Source organism: Malania oleifera, chromosome 8 (genome assembly GCF_029873635.1).
Source record: "Malania oleifera isolate guangnan ecotype guangnan chromosome 8, ASM2987363v1, whole genome shotgun sequence".
Classification (NCBI taxonomy): Eukaryota; Viridiplantae; Streptophyta; class Magnoliopsida; order Santalales; family Ximeniaceae; genus Malania; species Malania oleifera.
This window is the reverse complement of record NC_080424.1, coordinates 88,501,266-88,512,663: the sequence shown is the minus strand read 5'-3', so window position 1 is coordinate 88,512,663 and position 11,398 is coordinate 88,501,266. Positions and strand designations below refer to the sequence as shown.

At 40.2% G+C, this 11,398-nt stretch overlaps 1 long non-coding RNA gene across 1 annotated transcript; it reads left to right on the top strand.

Moving 5' to 3' along the window:
* The first annotated feature begins 231 nt into the window (after nucleotides 1–231).
* LOC131162835 (uncharacterized) lies at nucleotides 232–2,039 on the top strand. Its single transcript, XR_009138866.1, has 3 exons — nucleotides 232–274; nucleotides 403–581; nucleotides 1,753–2,039. It is a non-coding gene; the product is annotated as an uncharacterized LOC131162835 (long non-coding RNA).
* Nucleotides 2,040–11,398: the final 9,359 nt, after the last annotated feature.

Below are 11,398 nucleotides of genomic sequence, written 5' to 3'. Positions count from 1 at the left end.
GAGATAAGAGAGAGTTGAGTGAGTGCTGAGGGAATCCTCCTCCTCCTCTCTGTTTATTTTTCCCAGCAAATAATAATCCCTCGCTCCCGTGGACGTAGGCCGGAATTTGGCCGAACCACGTAACTCCTGTGTCAATTTTGTGTGTGTGCTTGTTTACTCATCTTATTCATCAATTGATTGATCGGTAAAACCCAACAGTGCCGACATGGTCGACGTCCACATTTCCACTGTTTTCCAAGCCCTTCAATCCGAAAAAAATTACCTTCGAATACAGGTAGATATTATATATGCACGTACATGCAACGAAAGTAAAATAATTTTCTTCTTCGTTTGAATTTTCTTGCTAAACAAACAGCGTATTTGACATTGTCTAGATGCGTGTTGGAAAATAATATAATGCAGGATGACACGTTAAGCAGGGTGTTGTCTTCGGTTGATGTAGCCACGAAAGAGAATATGGAAGAGCTTGTGAAAGTTGGTGAGGGATTGCTAAAGAAATCAGTTTCCAGGGTGAATTTGGATACGGGCATCTTTGAGACTGCTCCCGGTCATCAAGAGACTAATGAGAATGCACTTAGGAGGTATAAAATAAGAAAAAATAATTAATATTGTGTTTGGAAGCATGGTTTTCGGATCTCATATTTAGATTTAGATCGATTTAGACAAATTTTAGTATACTTTTATATCACATTTTATCCAAATTTAATACAATTCCAAATATATAATCTCTCCAAACATAGGGTAAGAATTTTTCTTGGAATATCCTCATCATGTCTTAGTTATAGATAGAATCGAGCCCCACATGTGTTTGTCTTGGTAGGTGCAAACAAAAAATGGACTTTTGGCAAGTTTGTCCTTGTGATTTATATGAGAACATATATACTTGTGGGTTAATTACTACTTGTAAATCAAGTAATAATTATTGGATATGTATGTATCTTGGCTACTATATCAACTAGACACAATAATTATTGGATATGTATGTAAACTCACATATGCATGTGGGATCCGTCCCAGGACACTGCATAGGATAGATACAAAATGTTGAATACTATCTTAAGACACACACATGCTCATATTGACATTGCTAGGCTTATCAAACTATTTAGAAACTAATTGAGTCTTGTGTTTCAGTCCGATTTGGAAGAGAGCTTAAATGAGAAAAGGGGTTTGCAGTTGGGGGCAAAAAAGGAATCGCAAATCAAGGGATAAGTTCATGATAACTTATTAAGTTAGGAGGCTTAATTACATCACTTTTGAATTTTGAATGATTTTAAATGTCTATAGGAAAGTTTAAATTAAAAGGTTAATTTCGGCTTTAATATCATTCCAAATTTGAAGATTATAGGAAACGTCCACCACTCCATGTGTTTATGTGCCACTTGTTTAATTTGTGTCATCTGTTATGTGAATCATAACATCACACTTCTGATAAACACAATATTAAAAGTAGGACCTGCAGAACGTGTGTCTCATATGTAAACAAAAGGCATGTGTACACATGAAGTGACCAACAATTTATGCAATTTCTACTACATGACTTAATAATTTCTCATAATGCTAATACTATGTGGGGTTCTCAAATGTGGAAATTGTGCCAAGTGAATGGAGATATTGAATTTTTAACTAAACAGGGAAAGCTAGCATTTGTGTGTGTGTGTGTGCGCGCGTGCGTGTGCATGTGTTTGTTTTTATATATATATAATGTTATCTCATATTCTGATGTTAATATGAAACTTTATGTTTTTATAGGTTTGCTAAAATACTATCGCAAGAGAGAAGCCTCCGTCTTGCTAGATCACCACTCGGACATGCAACAAATCCCAAATAATATTCTACATTTTATCAAGACAATTCTCCTTTTTTTTTTTTCTCTTTTTTTTATTTTTATTTTTTACATTACTAAACATTGTACTAATAAAAAAATTGTTGATTATTCTTTTGAATAGATCCAATGATCACTAATTAATTGGATAAGTTTTGATATAAACATGTTGTAATCTTTTGTGTTATATAAACAAATCAATTTTTTATTGAAATTTTGATGTTAAGTAACTCTTATCATGATGTTATACCATACGTTGCAATTTTCTATGTTTATCACGATAAGATATGCTTGCGACGAATGATAGTCTTAAAGCAAAGAAATAGGCGCATACACCAGATCTAGCATGATTTCATTATGTGTATATATTTTATTAAATTAAGCACTATTTTGTATAAATGACAAAATGAAATAATATTAGATTTCATGTATACACTGGATTTACCTAATATTTTCTCCGTGGAGTAGAGATGTGAGGGTAGTGATGAAATAGTGAAGAATTGTAAGGGATGGAAGAAGGGATCCAAGTTGTCATGCATGGCTATGGACATGTGTCACTCCTTCCCTCCTCAAAGCAAACGCATGAAACCAAGTACTAGATTCACTCATAAAGTGATAACAAGATGTAAAATTGCAACTATAAGTGTGAACCAAAAGCATAATTTGACACTAAAGAAAACTAAACAAAATCATAAAGGTTCAATCATGAGGACAAGATCCAATGAAATAAAACAATTTTATGAAAATTTATAACACAAGAATATTTGTAACGACCCGAATAAATATGAAATTTAAATAATAAAGAGAAAATGAAATACCCAGAGGACTCGTCGATGAATACAGGGGATTCGTCGACGAGGGCTTAAGAAAATTCGTTGAAGAAGACAGGATTCGTCGATGAGGAAATACCGAGGGGGATTTTTGAGCCGACTAAATTTCGTTGACAAAATTATTGAAAGACTCGTCGACGAATGACGTGGCTCGTCGACGAATCCTCTGCTCTATAAATATTTAATCCGGATTTAAAATTCATTATTAAGCAAGCTTCACTCCTCTTTCTCCTCCCTTTGGTTTTCTCTCTCTCTCTCTCTTCGATTTCGAGCCAAATTTACTCTGGATCGAAGAATTTGAAGTCACCATGAGGCTCCTGGTGAAGTTCTCTCCAAATCTGCCAAAGCAAATCTTTGGTAAAAGTTAGTTGGAAATTATCCCTGAGTTGAGGTAAGACTTTTTAAGTCAAATTTGGTCTTGCGGTAATTATAAGAAATGATGTACGCATGAAAATACTGAAGTTTAATACTGAGAGTTTTCATTTTCAGTGTATTGGTTGGGAAATCCTACAGGAGTTAGATTAGATTGTTTTGGGGGCTTTCTCAGTAGTCAGGTAAGGGGATAAACTAAGCTAGTTCTTTTTGAGAAAATGTATGTATATATAGTATTTGATTTCTGGAAAGTAAATATGTTTATATATATATATATATGATTTATATTTGGGAAAATACTGTTTAAATGATGATATGTTGAATACGTGGAAAATCTGTTAAGTGTGGCATGAGTATAAAATGTTATGGAATACTGTTTTCTGGAATGGGATTATGATATGGATTTTTATAATGGGAAAACCGGTGTACGGGCCGAGATTTATATATATATATATGTTGCCGGCGTATGGACTGTGCTATAATGTGATTTGTTGTCGTACGGGTCATGCTATGATGTGATTTGATGGCGTACGGGTTATGCTATGATGTGATTTTTCAGTGTATGGGTTCTATGATGTGATTTGCTTGCGTACAGGTTGTGCTATGATTTGTCGACATACGGGTCGAGCTATGATAAAATGTGTAATACCGGCGTACGGGCCGATGATTTTCATGATATACGTATATATGCAAAATGATATGATTAATGTGAAAATTAATGATATGAGATATCCATGTATCACAGTTTCATTATATGTATATGATATCAAAACCTGATTGGCTTGGTCTAGGCTAACACTTGCACGGTACCGTTGCTATGTGTCCATGATCTTCGTGATCATGATATTTGTGTTAATGTCACTGTATGGAGTGGTGTGAGATTGGATGGTTGATGTGGTTTTTAAGAAGTGTGTGATAGCCCCTGGTATACATACCAGGTCTGGCAGACCCATCGAACTTACAGACTGTATCATTGACTTGGCAGTGGTCGGCCAACCATTGCCAAGTCCCGCCTTCGGGCCACGCAACCCAGTCATGTGGGGGTAATACATGACAATAATCAGCTAACCTACTAGGAATGTTTTATGTTATTATTATTTTATGAGATGAGACTTGTTTATGAAAATGCAGTATGTTCTACCATGATTTGATATATATATATATATATATATATATATATATATGTTTTCCTAGATTTGACAAAACAGTTACCGGATATGTTTTGTATGGTATATATATATAACATGGAATACTCATGTTGCCACACACTAGTATTAGTTTATTTCCCTTACTGTGAGGTGTCTCGCCTTTAAATTTTATAAACTTTTCAGGAGCCTCAGATAGGGGAGTGGGAAAAGCCCCGCTGATCTAGAGCAGTTATCTGCCCTTTTTGAAGGGTAAGTTTTGTAGGGACAGTTAGAATTTGGGGAAATGTCCCTAGATCTTATTTTTTGGGATGTATATATATGGGAATACTATGGATATAGTGACTTTGGTATTTGTGTAATGATATGGATGTTTTGTGTTTATAATACTATGATTATATGTTTCCTGCTGCTTAGGCTTCCGTGTTGTGTTCTGATTTGTCCCTGGTACCCACGGGTCCAGGTGTATTATGATCTGTTGAGCTGGGAATTGTAATATTATATATATATATATATATATATATATATGTGGAATTTGAGCAAGTCGTCACAATGTGGTATCAGAGCCTAGGTTGTTAGGTTCTGTAGACTCTAAAATGCAGTGGAAACGATACCAGAGTCTAGGAAAAGATTTAAGGTTATTCTGCAGTTTAGAGGTAAGACTTCCGTGGTAGTTTTTGTGTTTTTCCTGGGGTGATAATTTCAGGAAAACCATAGTAAGCTATTGTCGGGTTGTGTTCCTAGAATATAGGATTGGGGATTAGAAATGAGCTACGAATATGGAGATAAGTGGTGAGGATAGGTGGGTAAATTATGAGGTTAGGATTACAGAGTTGCAACTATTATTTTTCAGGATGGATCTAGAAGGAAATAGTGCCCATTCGAGTGGCAGTGATGGAGCAAGACCATCAGGTACAGTTGGGACAGATTCTGATGCGGTATTACGTAGCGTGGCTCAGCAGGTCATGGCTGAGATCGCTAGGAGCTCGAAGGAGCAGAGTGGTCCATCTGCAGGTCATAGGTGCACTATAGAGAAGTTTATGAAGATGAATCCTCTGACATTCTCGGGTGGAGTTGATCCTATAGCCGCCGAGAACTAGATGCAGGAGACCGAGAAGTTCCTGGCCGTGTTACAGTGTACGGAGGAACAGAAGGTCCTCTGCGCCACCTATAGACTGACAGAAGACGTGGTGGACTGCAGTGAAACTATTGGAGTAGTAGAGGGTGACCCCTATAGCCATGACATGGGACCGGTTTAAAGAATTGTTCTTTGATAGGTATTTTCTAGCTACTGTCAGGGAGGCTAAAGTAGAAGAGTTCTTAAGTCTGAGGTAGGGACAGTTATCCGTCCTGCAGTATGCAGCACGTTTCATCGAGCTCTCTCGTTTTTCCCCATATATTGTTCTTGATAAGGTGAGGAAGGCCAGACAGTTTGAGAGAGGCTTGAGACAGAGCATATTCAAGTAGGTGGTGGTGTTGCGGATCTAGGACTTTGTCGAGTTAGTCGACAGGGCAGCCTGGCAGAGATTGGTGAGCGTCTCGATACAGAGGAGTAAGGACAGAGGAAGAGATCTGTATCTACCAACTACCAGCAGGGTCATAGACCGGGCCAATGAAGGAGAGGTAATCATGGCAGAGGACGGAGGTAGGAGACAGGAGAACTCGAGGTGCAGATAGGACAGCGTCCTCCAGTCTGTCAGATTTGTGGTAGGAGGCACTGGGGGAGTGTCGAGCTAGTGGTATGGTGTGCTATCGCTATGGTAGATCGAGGCACATGGTGCTAGACTCTCCTACACCACCAGATAGTGGTGTGGTATGCCATCGCTATGGTAAATCGGGGCACATGGTGCGAGATTGCCCTACCCCACCAGATGTTGTTTTAGCTCCCAGCCCATACCTAGGAGGTTATCAGGTGTCACGTGGGGGCTAGCAGAGGAATACGACTCCAGTCAGGGTGTTTACTCTAACAACGGGTGAGGCTGAGACGGCGGGTGACGTGGTGACAGGTATAGTTGTTATGTTTTCTTTTAAAGTCATTGCATTATTTGATTCAGGAGCTACGCACTCGTTCGTGTCTTCGGGGTGTGTTAAATTATATGGGGCTGAAACACAACCATTAAATGTTGAATTGCTGGTGTCTACACCGATTGGGTTAGTAGTGAGGTATAGTAGAGTGCTCTGAGGTTGTCCAATTGATATTCAAGGAAAGACTTTGTGTGCTGATTTGATAGTGTTAGACATGCACGGGTTTGATGTTATATTTGGCATGGATTGGCTAGCGGCCAATTTTGTCAGCATAGACTGCCGAACACGAGAAGTGATATTTAGATCTCCGGGGGAAACATAATTCAAGTTTGTAGGGTCGTCGCGAGTACAATCCCCGTCTCAATTCGTTTCAGCTATTCAGGCCAGAAGACTGTTGCTGAGTAGTTGTCAGGGGTTTGTGGCTGTTGTAAAGGAGACGTCAGAAAATGAAGTGAAACTTGCTAGTACGCCTATAGTAAATGAGTTTATAGATGTTGTCCCAGATGAGTTACCAGGCTTGCCACCTGATCATGAGGTAGATTTATCTATTGATCTACTTCCAGGTATAGCGCCGATTTCTAAAGCACCCTACCAGATGGCGCCAGCAGAGTTGGCAGAATTGAAAAAATAGTTGCAAGATCTACTTGGCTTCGTACGACCCAGTGTATCTCCGTGGAGAGCTCTAGTTTTATTTGTAAATAAGAAAGACGGGACTATAAGGATGTGTATAGACTATAGGGAGATTACTAAAGTGACAATCAAGAACAAGTATCCTCTACCCCTTATCGACGATTTGTTTGACCAGCTCCAAGGTACACGGGTGTATTCGAAGATTGACTTCAGATCCAACTACCATCAAGTACAAGTGAAAGCAGAAGACGTCTCGAAGACTGCCTTTAGGACCAGGTACGGGCATTACGTGTTTCTTGTTATGCCGTTTGGTCTGATGAATGCTCTTGCTGTATTTATGGACCTGATGGACAGAGTTTTCCACCAATACCTAGACCAGTTTGTTGTTATTTTTATTGATGATGTACTGGTTTATTCAAAGAGTTATTAGGAGCATGAGATGCACTTGAGGCAGGTTTTGCTGACACTTCGAGAAAAGAAATTGTACACCAAGTTCAGTAAATGTGAATTTTGGCTTGAGAAGGTTGTGTTCTTGGGGCATGTTGTATCTGGCGACGGTATTTTTGTAGATCCTAACAAGATTGAGACAGTAGTGAATTGGGCTAGTGTAACGCCCCAACCTAGGTCTACCAGGGAGCACTGCGTCTCTCTTCCTCCATCTGGACCAGACAACAGGGGGCGGGCCTTATCAGACTAATGACTGACCCCACAAACCAACACGTGTCCTTTTCAGTGTGTTTTGTCCTCACTCACACACTTCCTGAGAAAACTTCCCAGGAGGTCACCCATCCCAATATTGCTCCAAGTCAAGCATGCTTAACCGTGGATTTCTTATGGGAAAGCTCCCGAAAAGAAAGGTGCACCTTGTTGATATGGATAGTAACATCTAATCCTTTTTAAGTCTTTCATCCATGAGGTATCACATTCTCCTCAACTTACAGAACCCAACGTTCTCGTTGCGAACCCACATTTCCAAACCCAGGCGATGTGAATCTCATCACACTTCCGGCTAGGTGTTGGCTTTGATACCATTTGTAAGGCCCCAACCTGAGTCTGTTAGGGAGCACTGCATCTCTCTTCCTCCACCTGGACAGACAACAGGGGGCGGACCTTATCAGACTAATGACTGGCCCCATAAACCAACACGTGTCCTTTTCAGTGTGTTTTGTCCTCACTCACACATTTCCTGAGAAAATTTCCCAGGAGGTCACTCATCCCAATATTGCTTCAAGCCAAGCACGCTTAACCGTGGAGTTCTTATGGGAAAGCTCCAGAAAAAGAAAGGTGCACCTTGTTGATATGGATAGTAACATCTAATCCTTTTTAAGTCTTTCATACATAGGGTATCACAACTAGACCAAGAAATGCCTAGGAGATCAGGAGTTTCTTGGGGCTAGATAGCTATTATCGTCGTTTCGTTGAGGGATTCTCGGCCTTGTCAGGACCTTTGAAACGATTGACGAGGAAGAATGCTAGATTTGAATGGGATGATAGCTGTGAGCAGAGTTTTCAAGAACTGAAGCAAATATTAGTCACAGTACCAGTATTGGTTATCCCATTAGGGGGCGAGGGGTATGTTATTTACAGTGATGCATCCTTGAAGGGACTTGACTGTGTATTGATGCAGCATGACAGGGTAGTGGCGTATGCGTCCAGGAAGTTGAAAGAATATGAAAGAACTACCCTACACATGATCTTGAATTGACTGTAGTGGTACACGTATTGAAAATTTGGAGGCATTACCTGTATGGCAAGCAATGTGAGATTTTCTCCGACCACAAGAGCTTAAAGTATTTCTTTACGCAGAAGGAACTGAATGAAAGGCAGAGAAGGTGGTTGGAGCTGATAAAAGATTTTGATTGTACCATCAGTTATCACCCGGGGAAAGACCCAAGGAAAGCAAACGTGTAGTTGATGCGTTGAGCAGGAAATCCAGAGAACCAGTGTTGGCAGCTATGGAGATCCAGTAGAAGTATTTTGGGTTGAAACCTAAAATATAGATATTTTAAGCAACATGTAAATGGTGGTCGTTCCTATTACTTGTACTTTATTTACAGATCTAATTATACATGATTACATAGCAATAGATTTTCCTAATATTATAACTTAATTGTCACACACTAGTAATAGTATATTTCGTCTTACTGAGTTTGATTCATCCCAATTACTTTAACGTTTTTCAGGTGACTTAGGTAGGCGAGCAGACCAGACTCGCAGATAGAGGGGCTTCAGTACTGCCCTGTTAGTAGACAGTGAGTATATTTTTGGAGTATTTTTGTATAGCCCTAGCCCAATTGAGGGTATTTTGGGGAACAGTCATACATGTATATTTGATAAACCTTTTTACACTCTTGTATTGTATATAATTATATATGGTTATGTTTATTTAATTTCTGCTTCTCGCTGCTTAGGTTGATGGTTGGGTTTAATCCAATATGGTATTAGAGCATGTTAAATGTTATAGAAAAAAAAAAAAAAAAACCAGTTAAATATCATGTCGTCATAATTTGGTATCAAAACCTAGGTTGTTAGGTTCTGTAGACTTTAGAGTGCATTGGAAGCAATACCAGAGATTAGGAAAAGGATTTAAAGTTTGTTCGATTGTCTAGATATAGGATTTCTGTGGTGGTTTCTGTGTTTTTCCTGAGGTGACGATTTTATAAAAACCATAGTAAACTATTGCCTGGTCGTGTGTTTAGATGACAGAACTGGATATTGGGTAACGTCAGGGAAGGTAATTAATTTTGAATTGGTATAGGATAGGTCTGTATAGGAGATAAGTTGCTTAAGGTGTTTCCTATTTCAGGATGGACCTAGGAAGCAGTGGCACGAATGCTGGGGAGGATAGGCTAGGACCTTCTAGCATAGGTGGAGGAGATACATATGTTGTATAGCGTAGTGTCACTCAACAGGTGATGGCTGAGATGGCTTGGAGCTCTAGGGAGCATAGCTGCTCGATCGAGCAGTTTACGTGGATAAAGCCCCCATCCTTTGCTGGAGGTGATAACCAAATTGTAGCTGAAAATTGGGTCCAAGATATCGAGGAGGCACTGGCTATGCTTCCTTATACGTACGAGTAGAAGGTAGCATTTTTAGCATTTAAGTTGACAAAGGAGGCGAAGCGTTGGTGGAGATCAGCGTGACTGATAGAGGAGCAGAGGCTGGTTCCAGTACCAGTGACGTGGGATCGATTAGAGGAACTGTTCTTCAAGTGGTATTTCTCTGCTATCATTCGGAGCGCGAAAGCAGCAGAGTTTATGCATTTGGTACAAGGGCAGATGACCGTATCCCAGTACGTGGCTTGGTTTATCGAGTTGTTGCGTTTTGCTCCGCATCTAGCCTCTAATGAAGAGAAAACAGGTAAGGAACCTTGAGGAGGGACTGAGGTAGAATTTATTTGAGCAGGTAATTAACTTCAAATCTTAGACATTTATAGAGGTTGTAGACAGAGCTGCGATCATCGAAAGTGGTATACAGAGGGGTATAGCGGCTCAAAGTCAAAGGAAGAGGCATGCGCCTCAAGGCTTTCATACTGGCTCCAGTAAGGGTCCATGGAGAGGAGGTCGTGATAGGGGAGATCAAAGGCAGTTGATAGGACCTCATAGGAATCAAGGTACGCCGACTTACTCGGTATGGAAGAAATCATTTGGGGGAGTGCCGGGTAGGCAAAGGTGTATGTTATCGCTGTAGGAGACCCGACCAAATGGTACGTGAATGCCCAGGTCAGCTAGATCAGGACCTAGCTCCTAGGTCTTATAGGGGAGGATACCAGGCAGCTCAAGGAGGATATCAGGCACCTCGTGGTGGCCAGTAGACAAATGTGGCCCCAGCGCGAGTATACGCTTTGACGTCGGGTGATGTAGAGGCTACTGCGGATGTGGTGACAGGTACATTTACTATTTTATCATATCCAGTTATTGTTCTATTTGACTCGGGTGCTACTCATTCTTTCATCTCTGCATCTTATGTTAAATTATCTGAGAGTGAGATCCAGTCATTAGATATAGCACTGTCAGTAGCAACACCATCAGGGTCAGTGATCAGATGTCAGAAGGGACTTAGGGGCTATCCAATAGAAATTTAGGGGAAAGTGTTACCAGCTGATTTGATTGTATTTAATATGTGTGGGTTTGATATAATACTGGGTATGGACTGGTTGGCTTCCAATCACGTCAGTATTGACTGTCATCAGAAAGAAGTAGTTTTCAGACCCCTTGGTAAGCAGAAATTCAGATTTGGTGGTTCACATGTACGGGCGCCGTCGCAGTGGTATCCGTTGTGCAAGCGAGCAAATTACTCCTGGATGGAGGTCAGGGATTTATAGCGTTTGTGAAAGAAGTATCTGAAAATGAATTGAAGATCAATAAGACCCCAGTGGTACGAGAATTCTCAGATGTTTTCCTAGAGGAGCTACCAAGTTTGCTTCCCGAACGCGAGGTGGATTTTCCCACAGATCTATCTTCGAGGACGACACCGATTTCTAAGGTTCCTTATCGTATGGCTCCAGTTGAGTTAGGAGAATTGAAGAATCAGTTGCAATACTTCCTGAATAAGGGAATTATATGACCCAG